The sequence below is a fragment of the Anolis sagrei genome, chromosome 3, assembly GCF_037176765.1.
Source record: "Anolis sagrei isolate rAnoSag1 chromosome 3, rAnoSag1.mat, whole genome shotgun sequence".
In the NCBI taxonomy this organism is placed as follows: Eukaryota; Metazoa; Chordata; class Lepidosauria; order Squamata; family Dactyloidae; genus Anolis; species Anolis sagrei.
In genome coordinates this window covers 87,980,729-87,994,898 of record NC_090023.1, presented here as the reverse complement: position 1 = coordinate 87,994,898, position 14,170 = coordinate 87,980,729, and the positions used below count along the sequence as shown (strand labels likewise).

Sequence of the window (14,170 nt, the reverse complement as noted above, 5' to 3'; positions counted from 1 at the left end):
TCCCCTGCTGTTAGTATACAGGCAGTCCCCGAGTTACAAACATCCGTCTTACAAACAACTCATAGTTACAAATGGGGTTGAGACAATGGAAAATGAGATAAATCTACTTCCCAGAAGGGAAATTTACTCCTGAAAGTTATCATGGTGAAAAAGTGTCTCCACTGAAGCGTTATCATGAATCCTTGTTTCCACAACAAGCCATTTTTTTCAAAATCCAGTTATCACAGGGACATGAAGTGAGATGAAATCTATATGGCTGGAGTTAAAAATGTACCTGTTCTAACTTGCAAACAAATTCAATGTAAGAACAAACCTACAGAACTTATCATGTTCATAAACTGGGGACTGCCTGTACTTACATTTTCAGTACTAGTTTCTTTAACACTTGTGAACTCTTTTTTTTACAATAAGTGTTTATGTAATTCCAGGAAAGTTATGGTAAATATAAAACACTTCTTCCTAACTTTGGGGTTCTAGAACTCTATATAAACTCCATGGCAATTTTTTTAACCAAGAGATAATAAGAACATCATAAGATTTTTTTTTTGTTTCCTTTTTAGGACTACAGTCTATTGCAGTGTTTTTAGATTTTTTTAATCTATTTATTAGATATATGTACCATACAACTTGCAACTGTACTAAGGGTAGTTTGCACAGGATGTTGATGTGAAGCTCTTTAATTACGTACATATAGTTTGATTCATATTATAACTGTTAGGACACCTCATATAATTAAACTGCAGTCAGCTCTCCACATTTGCCAATTTAACTTTTGTGGATTTCATTTTTAGTAGGTTTGATTAATATGTTATCTCTAGGAATCTCTAGCTATTCCAGGGCAACCTTCCCTGGATATGACCCATAGAGCCATGCTGGAAAATCTAGAGGTTCCATAGGGAACACTTCTCTATATTTTCCAGCATGGATTTATAGTCAATTTCAGTGGAGGATGAGCCTTTAGTTTCCTTGAGAGGTGTTTGTTCAGGAAAGAAATAGTGGCTTTTAAAATTTTATGTTTTATACATTTGTGTGGACTTCTAACCCTCATGAAAGTGGAGGGGCTTCTGTAGTCCTGGTATATTATTGGGTTCCAATATGGATGTTAATTTTTAAAACTAATATAAAATTTAAAATTACATATTGCAACTCAATCTATTGCATACTGTGCATACCATTAAAATATCTAGATGTAAGTTATAAACATATTTAAGTATAAACCTCAGTTTCTCGTTACTGTGGATATCACTAATATGTCTGTATACCAGCTGGTTTACCACATTGATGTGCTCATCCCATGTCCTTAATTAAGGAGATAGGGGTTTTTTTTCTTGGCATGAAAGTATGGCAAGCAAGCAAAGTTTATTGATTCGTCCACTGACTGTATCAACATTAAAGACAAAAACAGAAACATGAAAGTATGGCATGGTTTGGCATGGTCTGAAGATTTTCTCATACTTAATTTCCGCATGTTGAAATGCCGTTAAAGTCATAGGGGGAAACCAGCAAAAGTAGTATAACTGCATGTATTAACGAGTTGTTATAGTTATGTTTTTTTAAAATTGTAAAATGGCCTTTTGTACATAAGTATTAATGATTTATGTAGAAATATTTGATGTCATGCATTTTTATTTCACATTTTCCCTGCTTGTTTTTCATTGCTCCAAGCAGGGCAAAATCCAAATTGAGATACATACATATATGCAGATTGATACACACACACACACACACATGCACATGCTCATACACAGATAAAAAGAGATAATTTTGTAGCCATTTAGATAGATAAGGCTAATGTTGGTACAATTTGGACTTTCTCCTCTTGATTGAGGGGTGGAGAAGGGGCTTTGTCCCTTCAAACTTCCTTTGTGGAATAGAATCTGATGATGTTTGGTTTACAAACCGATTCAGAAGGTGAGAATGTGAATCCCTCATCTCTCTTCTCTGTTAACACATCACACTAATCCTTGTTCATGAGCATCTCCAATTAGGCAGCAGTCTTGAGCCCTGCATGCCCATTTTGGTGTCAAGAGAACAATTTTCCATGTCAGTTTACTTGAGATATTCAATGAGGAGTCATCAAAAGGATTTATAAAGAAAGATCCTTAATATAATCAGTCTTGTGTTCTCCACCACATGGGACTCGTGTCGTATTATGAGATGCATTGGTACCTTTGTTGTAAAGTAATGGAAGTACAACAACAACAACAACAACATTTTATTATAGTCCAAGATCCTTATTGGACTGTAGGAATACAAGCTATGCAAGTAATGAGATTAAGATTGGTACCTATTTTGTGTGTGTGGTTGGGATCATATTGAAGCTGATTCCCCTTTCTACAGGATGCTACCATAAAGGGCATCATAGACCACCATTGGCGACCACCTTCGCTTATCTTCAGATTCTTGACAACATAGGGAGTACGTACTGTTGCCATAAACCATCCTACACTTTCCCTATTATACATACTTCAACAGCACATGCAGTTCATCAGCAAACGTTACCTTCCTCTATTTTGACACACACCTAATGCAACTGGTGAGATTTACAGTAATGGTGCTCCCAAAATCACTTCCTGTTGCCCATTCAAGACTCTACCCTCTCAAGGAGTTAATCCCTACAAGTACTAAGTACTTTGAAATGCTTTTTTCTTTGGGTTATAAGAGAGTCTGTGTACAATTTGAAAATGAAATTATGAGGGAGAAAGTTCCAATGACTTTTGTTGTAAAAAGCATTTATTTATAGCTCCCAGTCCACGGTCTTTTACATAAATCATTTCATATGCTGATGAGTATCACAATGATAACTCCTCAAATTAATCCCTCAATTTTATATCATTCTTTAAAAAAAAAAGAAAATGTGAAAATGCTCATTGTTTTTGAAGATTAAATAAAATATTGAGATGGTAAAGTTGAACAGAGAATTCATTTAAAATAAGAGGTTAGTGGGATGATAATAGTATTTATATTGTATGTTTTTAAGATGGAAGGTAGAAAATCAATTTTAATTTTGGAGTTTTATTTTATAGTTATTGATTTTAGTGGAGAAAAGTGCAGGAGTTAGTTTTAATAATTGTATTAGTAGTGTAAGTGATGCATTGGAAAATACTCAATTTACAAATTCAATAATGAAATATATATTTATACCCCATTGTCTTCAATATCAACCAATATTACAGTTATACGTATTGGCTCAATATTACAGTTATATGTATTGCCTCATTTGTAGTCATGTTTATCACATGATTCCACTTCAGACATAGAAATAAGAGTTGAGTCACTTTGAATCAGTTTTGCAATATTTCATTCAGAAAGGAATACCATACTAATATGGTATATGCTAATAATGTAAATCATGGACATTTGATATTTTACTTGATAAATTACTTCAAATGTTCACTCAACATTGTTTACCATATTTATGTTATAGTCACTGTTTCATTTATCAGAATGAATAAATGACTGTAGTCTTTGCATAGGAAAGAATAACAAACATACAGGTGATGCATCAAATTTTGTCTCCTCAATTACAAATTGTTGGAATTCCTTTGCTGAGGCTCATTGTGCAAATATATAAAGGGAAAGATTGAAGCTGCAGAACTTCAGTTCACAGTCCCTTTGCTGTATGTAAAAAGGATGACAGGGCCGAAAATCAATGAATTGGGATGTACTCTTTTTTTAAGAAGAAAAAAAGGACAGAGCAACAGGTTTTAAAGCAGTGGTTCTCAACCTGTGGGTCCCCAGATGTTTTGCCCTTCAACTCCCAGAAATCCTGGTAACCTGGTTGGGATTTCTGAGGGTTGTAGTCCAAAACATCTGGGGACCCAGAGGTTGAGAACCGCTATTTTAGAACATTAATGTGGTGAAAGCGGTATCATAGAGGGTGAGGTTAGTCAGTTGGCTGGGATGAAAAACCTAACATAGCTCAAGGATCAAGAAGATCACAGGCATGCATAAAAACAGTGAGATTAAAATATAAGGAAGCTAAGTATTTAATTTTATATTAAAATTTAAAAGTTTTTTTTTCACATTGGGTCCCCCAGCCTTTCTTTCTGCTTTCAAGGAAAAGTTTTTTAGTATCTTTTTGTTCCCTTTAAGACATACAGCATAGATTTGTTTTATAAACAGAACAAGTGTGTTTCCATTATGATTGTTTTTTGGCATTGATATGCTTACAATAAGAGATGGTTTCTTTCCCTGAAGTATATCCTTTTAAGAACTTGTTCTCAGAGAGAAGAGATGGCTTCTAAGGAAGTCATCTTACTCTTCTGTGTTTTCAATTGCCGCCTTATGTTTTCATTAGATTTATCAGAAAAATATGCTGTCTGAAGTGTTTAGAATGAAGACACATTTGAAACAATAGAATTTTTGTTTGCTTCTTCTTAATTTTTTTAAATGGCATAATTATTTTTAGTTGTGGATATGTTTTGATACACTACTCATCAATATATTATTCTAGCAGAACGTACTGTTTCCTGATTGGAAAAGCTATGCATTTCCCTCTTTTACTGACTATTCAGTGATGTGTCCCTGGATTTTATGCCGAAATTTAAGCTAAAGGGGACCTTTTAGTTATTGTAACTTTCACTTCAAATTAAAGACATGCGGCTTTTAATTCCTTAATTTTTTTAAAAGAACAGCTTGATTAAGATATACTTAAAGGATCTAGAGCACCTCAATGATGTCATGAGCGAAACCGTGAAGGGTCACCCAAGACGGGACGGTCATGGCAGAGAGGTCAGACCAAGCGTGATCCCTGGGGAAGGCAACGGCAAACCACCCCAGTATCCTTGCCAAGAAAACTAAATGGACCAGTACAACCAGAGATATGTCGGTATGCCATTGGAAGATGGGACTCCCAGGTCGGAAGATGGCCAAAATGCTACTGGGGAGGAGCAGAGGATAAGTTCAACTAGCCCCAGATGTGATGACGCAGCTAGCTCAAAGCCGAAAGGAAGGCTAGCGGCCGACGGTACTGGAGGTGAACGACGAATCCGATGCTCTAAAGATCAACACACCATAGGAACCTGGAATGTAAGATCTATGAGCCAGGGCAAATTGGATGTTGTTATTGGCGAGATGTCAAGATGAAAGATAGACATTCTGGGGGTCAGCGAACTGAAATGGACTGGAATGGGCCACTTCACATCAGATGACCACCAGATCTACTACTGCGGACAAGAGGAACATCGAAGAAATGGAGTAGCCTTCATAATTAATAAGAAATTCACTAAAGCAGTGCTTGGATACAACCCAAAAATGACAGAATGATCTCAATTCGAGTGCAAGGAAAGCCTTTCAACATCACAGTGATCCAAATATACGCCCCAACCACAGCTGCTGAAGAAGCAGAAGTAGATCAGTTCTATGAGGATCTGCAGGACCTACTGGATAATACACCAAAAAGAGACATTATTTTCATTACAGGAGACTGGAATGCCAAGGTGGGAAGTCAAATGACAACAGGGATCACAGGCAAGCATGGTCTGGGAGAACAAAATGAAGCGGGACGCAGGCTGATAGAATTTTGCCAGGAAAACTCGCTGTGTATAACAAACACTCTCTTCCAACAACCTAAAAGACGGCTTTATACATGGACCTCACCAGACGGTCAACACCGAAATCAGATTGACTACATCCTTTGCAGCCAAAGGTGGCGGACATCCATCCAGTCGGTGAAAACAAGACCTGGGGCTGACTGTAGCTCAGATCACGAACTTCTTATTTATTATTTATTTATTTGCTTCATTTGTTAACCGCCGCTCTCAGCCCTAGAGCGACTCGTGGCGGTGTACAACATAAACAAACATATCATACAATAAACTACCATGGCACTATAAACAACATAACAATAATACACTATCATCTAATTGCACTAAAAAATCCGCTTCGTCTTATCATAGGATCATAACCAATCTCGTAGTCTACATTCCGTTCCAGTTGTCGTATCCAGTTGCTGTAGCATTTAGTTGAATGCCTTCTCGAATAGCCATGTCTTCAGGCTCTTCCGGAAGGACATGAGGGAGGGCGCCTGCCTGATGTCAACAGGGAGGGTGTTCCACAGCCGGGGGGCCACCACCGAGAAGGCCCTCTCCCTCGTCCCCGCCAGACGTGCCTGTGAGGCAGGCGGGATCGAGAGAAGGGCCTCCCCAGACGATCTCAAGGTCCTCGTGGGCTCATAGGCCGAGATGCGGTCCGAAAGGTATTTTGGGCCGGAACTGTTTAGGGCTTTGTAGGTTAGCACCAGCACCTTAAATTGGGCCCGGAAGCAGATCGGCAGCCAGTGGAGCTGGAACAGCAAGGGCGTTGTATGCTCCCTGCGTCCTGCTCCTGTTAGTAACATGGCTGCCGCGCGCTGGACTAGCTGAAGCTTCCGGGCCGTCTTCAAGGGCAGCCCCACGTAGAGAGCGTTGCAGTAGTCAAGGCGGGATGTGACCAGAGCGTGTACCACCGTAGCCAAGTCAGACTTCCCAAGGTACGGGCGCAGCTGGCGCACGAGCCTAAGCTGTGCAAATGCTCCCCTGGCCACCGCTGAAACCTGGGGGTCCAGGCTCAGCGATGAATCCAGGGTCACACCCAAGCTGCGAACCTGCGCCTTCAAGGGGAGTGCGACCCCATCCAGCACAGGCTGTAACCCTATACCCTGCTCGGCCTTGCGACTGACCAGGAGTACCTCTGTCTTGTCTGGATTTAATTTCAGTTTGTTCGCCCTCATCCAGTCCATTACAGCGGCCAGGCACCGGTTCAGGACCTCGACAGCCTCCTTAGTAGCAGGTGGAAAGGAGTGACAGAGCTGGACATCATCTGCGTACAGATGACACCGTACCCCGAAACTCCGGATGATCTTACCCAGCGGCTTCATGTAGATGTTAAACAGCATGGGGGACAGTATAGAGCCCTGAGGAACCCCACAGGTCAAAGGCTGTGGTGTTGAACAGGAGTCCCCCAATAACACCTTCTGGGTACGGCCCTCCAGAAATGACTGGAGCCACTGCAGAACAGTGCCCCCAAGACCCATTTCCGCAAGGCGCCCCAGAAGGATACCGTGGTCGATGGTATCGAAGGCCGCTGAGAGGTCCAGGAGCACCAACAGGGACACACTCCCCCTGTCTAGCTCCCGGCGCAGATCATCCACTAAGGCGACCAAGACCGTCTCGGTACCATGTCCCGGTCTGAAACCAGACTGTGCCGGATCCAGATAATCCGTGTCTCTCAAGAATACCTGGAGTTGTGAGGCCACCACGCTTTCCATGACTTTGCCCAAAAAGGGGAGATTGGAAACAGGCCGAAAGTTGTCAAATTTAGTGGGTCCAATGATGGTTTCTTCAACAGCGGTTTTATAATAGCCTGTTTTAGGCTCGCTGGAATTTTGCCTTCCCGAAGGGAGGCATTAACCACCACCGTTACCCACTCAGCCAATCCCCCTCTGGCCTCCTTTAGAAGCCAGGAGGGGCAGGGGTCTAGGATGGACGTGGTGGGTCTCATTCCTCCGAGTATCTTGTCCACATCCTCGGGCTTCACAAACTGAAAAGAATCCATCAAAATAGGACAAGCAGGTGCTCGTGTCACATCCTCGGAGACTGCATTTAACATGGTGTCCAGCCCAGAGCGGATCAAGGCGACTTTGTCTGCAAAGAACCGAGCAAATGCTTCGCAGTGCGTGACCGAATTGTCAGGGCTCCCGCCTGAGGTGGCAGGAGTTAAAAGACCTCTGACAATCCGAAACAATTCCGCCGGACGGTTTTTTGCAGACGCAATAGTGGCCGCAAAGAAAGTTTTCTTTGCGGCTTTTATTGCCGCGGCATATGCCCTTAGAAAGGACACAAACCGTGCTCGATTTGACTCGCTTGGGTCCGAGCGCCACACGCTCTCTAGTTCCCTCTTCCTTCGCTTCATCACTGCCAGCTCCTCAGTAAACCAAGGAGCTGGTTTAGCTCGGCTACTTGAGAGGGGACGTTCCGGAGCGATCATGTCTATCGCCCTGGTCATCTCCCCATTCCAGAGAGCGACCAAGGCGTCGACATGGTCACCTGCCGAGGTGGCGGGGAAATCCCCAAGAGCCGTCAGGAATCCATTTGGATCCATAAGTCTCCTGGGGCGGACCATCTTAATGGGTCCTCCACCTTTGCGGAGGTTAGGGGGCGCAGTAAGCCTAAATCTGATCAGGAAGTGGTCGGTCCATGGCAACGGAGAGATAGACAGCTCCTCTACACCGCCACCCTGCTCCCAACTCTGGCAGAAAACCAAGTCCAATGTATGTCCAGCACAGTGGGTGGGGCCAGATATTTGTTGGGACAGCCCCATGGTTGCCATGGCAGACATGAAGTCCTGAGCCGCTCCTGTGGGGGTCGCCTCGGCATGGATATTGAAGTCCCCCAGCACAAGAAGCCGATGAGACTCCAACACCAGGCTCGAGACTACCCCCGCTAGCTCAGGTAGGGAGACTGTAGTGCAGCGAGGTGGACGGTACACTAACAGAATCCCTATTCTGTCCCGGTCACCCATCCTCAGGTGGACGCATTCGAAATTTGTGGTCTGCGGGATGGGACTCCTGGTCAGATGGATGGAATCTCTGTAGACTACTGCGACCCCGTCTCCCCGTCCTCCGGATCTCGGTTGGTGCTGTACGGAGAAACCTGGAGGGCAAAGCTGGGTAAGATTTACGCCTCCAGCTTCATCCAGCCAGGTCTCCGTGATGCACGCCAGATCTGCCCGCTCTTCCAGGATTAAATCCTGGATGAAGGTCGTTTTTCCGTTGACAGATCTGGCGTTCAACAGCACCACCTTCAATCCAGAGGGCCCGCTCACCTGGTTACACCAATTTACCTTAGGAGACCGGTTTGGGATTCTTAATGTGGATGAGCGGTCCGAATTAGGCCGAATTTGAGGTCTCCTTTTCCCGCATCTCCTCCTCCCCACCACGACCTCTATGGGGGCCCCTCGGCTCGTGGAACACCTCCCCCCCTCCATGCCGCTGCCCAACACCAAGGTCTTAGTTTCTGTATTGGTAATTGTTTGGTTTGTTGGCCCCTGCCAACTCCCTTGTTTCCCTTTCTCCCCCCTCCCCACTTCATTGTTATTCACAGGCTCCAGCCCACTTCCTCCCTTGCCTCTTCCCCTGGTCAGTAATAACAGGGACAGTACAAACAGGGGGATGGGGAACCACATGGATAATAATAGAATCAGATGATGATCAGTGTTCCAGGCACAACAGTTAGGCAGTTCATAAAGTGCAGGATCTTAAGTGCAACACAATCGACAACACAACTCAGTCACAGCGCCACTACGTGCCGTTGGGTAAATTATAAAGTGCAAAGATCTTAAAGTGCAGCAATACCCGAGTCTCGCTCTCAACGTTGACTAAAGTGCAGCATAGAGGGTAGGGAGGGAGGATATAAGTGCTAGTGCAATTAGCAGCAGTTAGGCAGGCGCCTTAAAGTGTTGTAATGTGTTCTTATGTCAAATTAGCAGCAAAAGGTCGTCAAGGAACGTACTATGTTGGTGTATGTAAACACACTATTAAGAGAATAAGGTTGTTATGATTCAAGATGTAAACTCTAGACGATTGATGAAAAAACGCGGATGAGTCTTCTGTCTTCCGGAGATGGTTAACACGGTGGTGGTCAGCACAAATTGGTCTATCACGATGTCAGTTAACAGCAGAAAGAGGTCAGCACAAAAGGTCTACACAGTATCGGTAAGCACAGAGAGGTCAACACAAATAGGTCTACACACAACTGCAAATAGGTCTACACACTGCTTGTCCGTATGGAGAAGGCCCAGCTGGTGGCAGATGGTAATGGGCAAGGTAGCTAGGCCCGGCTTAGTAGCCCAGGGCCTAGTCCACTGGCTCCGGCGATGCAGTGGCCCACTCGATAGGGCCTGGAGGATAGAGGCCTCACGCCTGGGGCGGATTCCGATGGAGAAGGCCCAGTTGGGAGAGGCACTGTTATTGGGCCCGACGGCTGGGCGCCATGTGCAGCTAGGTGGTGAAGGTGGTGATGGCCCCGCCGATAAGCTCCAGGCGGCAGGGCCCAGCCGGACGACGCCCACAACGCCGCGGCCCGTGCGGCAGCACAGACGGCAAAGTCCCACGGCAAGGGCACAGATGGCAAAATACCACTGCAAGGGCAGCCCCGCCGCTGCTGCAAGCTGGTCCCCGCGTTGATGCAGGCGGGCGTTGGTGTAGGAAGGGGGCCCCCAGCCCTGGCCTCACTCTCTCCTGCCGTTCGTCGCCGCCCCGCTCTGCTCTTTCCGCCCCGCTCCAACCACCTGTGGCTTCACTCATCCGCGGCTTCGCACGCTTCGCCCCGATGGAGGGGGGGCGAGCCGGCCGCTCGGATGGGCTCGAGCGGCTTCCACGCTGGTGGCGGCGGCGGTCCCGGCGGTGGTAGCGGGCCTGGCGATTGGCGACGGCGGCGACAGCGGCCCTGGTGGTTGGCAGCGGCGACGGCGATGGCTTGGCGTTAGAGCTGGCGTTCGAGCTGGCGGCGGCGGCTCCGGCAGCGGCGGCTCTGGCGGAGGCCCAGCATAGGCTCCAGGGCTCCAGCGGCAGAGGCCCCGCTCCAGCGATCGTGCCCAGCGGTGGTATTTGGCTGGCGGGTGCCTGGCCCTCCGGAATCATTGCACAATTTAGAATAAAACTAAAGAGATCAGGGAAAATACACAGACCAGTTAGATATGATCTCACTAACATTCCTAGTGAATATACAGTGGAAGTGAAGAACAGATTTGAAGGACTAGATTTAGTAAACAGAGTCCCAGAAGAACTATGGACAGAAGTCCGCGACATTGTTCAGGAGGCGGCAACAAAGTACATCCCAAAGAAAAAGAAAACCAAGAAGGCAAAATGGTTGTCTGCTGAGACACTGGAAGTAGACCAAGAAAGGAGGAAAGCAAAAGGAAACAGTGAAAAGGGGAGATATGCCCAGTTAAATACGCAATTCCACAGGTTAGCCAGAAGAGATAAGGAACTATTTTTAAATAAGCAATGCATGGAAGTGGAAGAAGACAACAGAATAGGAAGGACAAGAGACCTCTTCCAGAAAATTAGAAACATTGGAGGTAAATTTCAGGCAAAAATTGGTATGATAAGAAACAAAGATGGCAGGGACCTAACAGAAGCTGAAGAGATCAGGCCGTGACAGACTTTGTATTTCTAGGCGCAAATATTACGGCAGATGCAGACTGTCGCCAGGAAATCAGAAGACGCTTACTTCTTGGGAGGAGAGCAATGTCCAGTCTCGATAAAATAGTAAAGAGTAGAGACATCAGACTGGCAACAAAGATCTGCCTAGTCAAAGCCATGGTATTCCCTGTAGTAACCTACGGATGTGAGAGCTGGACCTTAGGAAAGGCTGAGCGAAGGAAGATCGATGCTTTTGAGCTGTGGTGTTGGAGGAAAGTGCTGAGAGTGCCTTGGACTGCGAGAAGATCCAACCAGTCCATCCTCCAGGAAATAAAGCCCGGCTGCTCACTGGAGGGAAGGATACTAGAGACAAAGTTGAAGTACTTTGGCCACATCATGAGGAGACAGCAAAGCCTAGAGAAGACAATTATGCTGGGGAAAGTGGAAGGCAAAAGGAAGAGGGGCCGACCAAGGGCAAGATGGATGGATGGCATCCTTGAAGTGACTGGACTGACCTTGAAGGAGCTGGGGGTGGTGACGGCCGACAGGGAGCTCTGGCGTGGACTGGTCCATGAGGTCACGAAGAGTCGGAGACGACTGAACGAATGAACAACAAAGGATCTAGAACAGACAAATACACTGATAAGATGTTTTCCTCTCATTTAGTTCCACTATCAGACTGTGTTTTGAAGTAGGAAACCTTGTAGTTCATTCTGGAGTTCTCTGGCTTATTTGGGGAGGAGCAAACCAGCGCTTTCGGAAATGATTAGACTTAATGTCAGGGGAAACCCTTTACCTTTACCTAAACCAGTGCTTCATGTTCTACCAGATCTAGGTGTCTCAATACACAAACTATGGATAGAAATATCACAAAAGCATTATATGAACAGCTCTCCCCTTTCTGTCTTGTCTAAAGAAAAAGTCTTATGTAGAAACTTCTCTAAAGCATAGTTTCTTAAATTTACCACTCAATATGGAGATAGAATTCACATAACTGATTTGTTTAATTAAATGCTTTGAACTGTTGTTGTTGTCAACATCAGCATCTTTTTTTTATTCCAACGCTTATGATCTTAAATATCCAGTGGAATTATTTCAGTTGATGAAACGGGTTGAACATCCCTTATCTGGAATTCTAAATTCCAAAATACTCCAAAATCCATTTTTTCATGTGTGTGACTGAGTGACAATTTTGCTTTATGATGTTTCAGTATACATAAACTTTGTTTCATTCACACAATTGTGTACAATATTGTGTATAAAATTTCCTCATGTTATGAAACATAAATGATTTTGTACATGCATACACACATTTTTTATTTTGGAATGTCAGCCTATATGTGTATACACACATGCACACACGCACACATATGTGCACATATACGTGCATATACATATACCAATAGATAGATATCTCAAAATTTAAAAATAAAACAAAATCCAAGGCATTTCTGTCCCAAGTATATTAGACAAGGAATATTCAGTCTGTACTTACATCGGCCCTTTGGGCAAAGCCATTCCTTGTATTGACACAGGTATAAGAAAGAAAGTAATGGAATTTAAGCATTTTATTAACCAATACTTGAGCACTTTCCCTTAATTTTACTATGAAAAGCATCCCTTATTTCCTTTTGGTGTTGCTATGGTAACTTGTTTTTAGGTAGCAGTTAATGGATTTTAGGTGTTATCATTTGCTGAATTCAGAGGCAGCACTTCACCCTGCTAGTTTCTGCAGTGAACTGTGAAATGTTCCTCTTCCTGTCTTTCCCACTGACTTGTGCATCACCAAGGCAACACTGTCTGCCCACACAATTGAGATCTGAGATCAGCAGTTTAAAGTGGAATTGTTCAAGGCTTGGCAAATACATTGTGAAGTCTAGGATATTTCCTATGGAAGCACTCTGTTTTCTAAATGCTTTCCCGTTTATGTATTGTAGTTTTTTCTTATCTTTATGTAGTTCTGTACCATAAGGTGGAGAGATAGTGTGCCATATTGTCTTGAGCCCTGGACTACAACACTAGAGACCATAGTTCAAATCCCTGCATGGCATAGTCATAGCTACCCATTGGATGACCTTGGTCACGTCATATCTTCTCAGCCTCAGAGGGAGGGAAAGACAGACCCTACTGAACACATTTTTCCTAAGAAAATCCATGATAGGTGTTTAGGATCTTAGGATCACCATAAGTCAGAAATGACTTCAGCACACATAATAGCAGAAAAAAGGACAGGCTTATCATTTCTGAGTAATACTTGGGAAAGTTGGATTAATAGTAATTTTTCCGAAACAACCTAAATTTCACACAAGTAGATGTAATAACTTGTACTAAATTCTCTACTTTACTGTTCAAGGATATGAAACATTACAACCACAAAAACATGTATTGTGTTGAAACTAGCCAATTGACAGACAAAACACTGCTGTCGGCAAGTAAAAGCTGATGCAGACATCAATACAAAGGATGACATGTCAAGAACATATCATTTCAAAGAAACAATGAATTGTGATATACATAATTTCAGATGCTGGAAATTTGGGTATTTGAATTTGCTAGATTATGATATCACTCTAGTGCAGTTTTTCCTCAACTTTCCTAATTCCATGACCCCTTAATACAGTTCCTCATGTTGTGGTGACCCCCCAAAATAGAATTATTTTTGTTGCTACTTCATAACTGTAATTTTGCTACTGTTATGAATTGTAATGTACATATCTGATATGCAGGATGTATTTTCATTCACTGGACCAAATTTGGCATAAATACCCAATATGTCCAAATTTGAATACTGGTGGGGTTGGGGGGATTGATTTTGTCATTTGAGAGTTTTAGTTGCTAGGATTATCGTTCACCTACAATCAAATTGCATTCTGAACTCCACCAACAATGGAATTGAACCGATCTTGGCACATGAAACTTCCATGACCAACAGAAAATTCTGAAAGGGTTTGGTGGGCAATGATCTTGAATTTTGGAGTTGTAGTTCACCTACATCCAGAGAGCACTGTGGACTCAAACAATGAGGGATCAGGACCAAACTTGGCA

The 14,170-nt window shown here is 43.8% G+C and overlaps 1 protein-coding gene across 6 annotated transcripts in view; it reads left to right on the top strand.

Annotated features, from left to right (window-relative positions):
• The window catches only part of CNKSR2 (connector enhancer of kinase suppressor of Ras 2), a 211,685-nt gene that overhangs the window by 122,457 nt on the left and 75,058 nt on the right, over window positions 1–14,170 (top strand). The gene's annotated exons all lie outside the window — the stretch shown is intronic.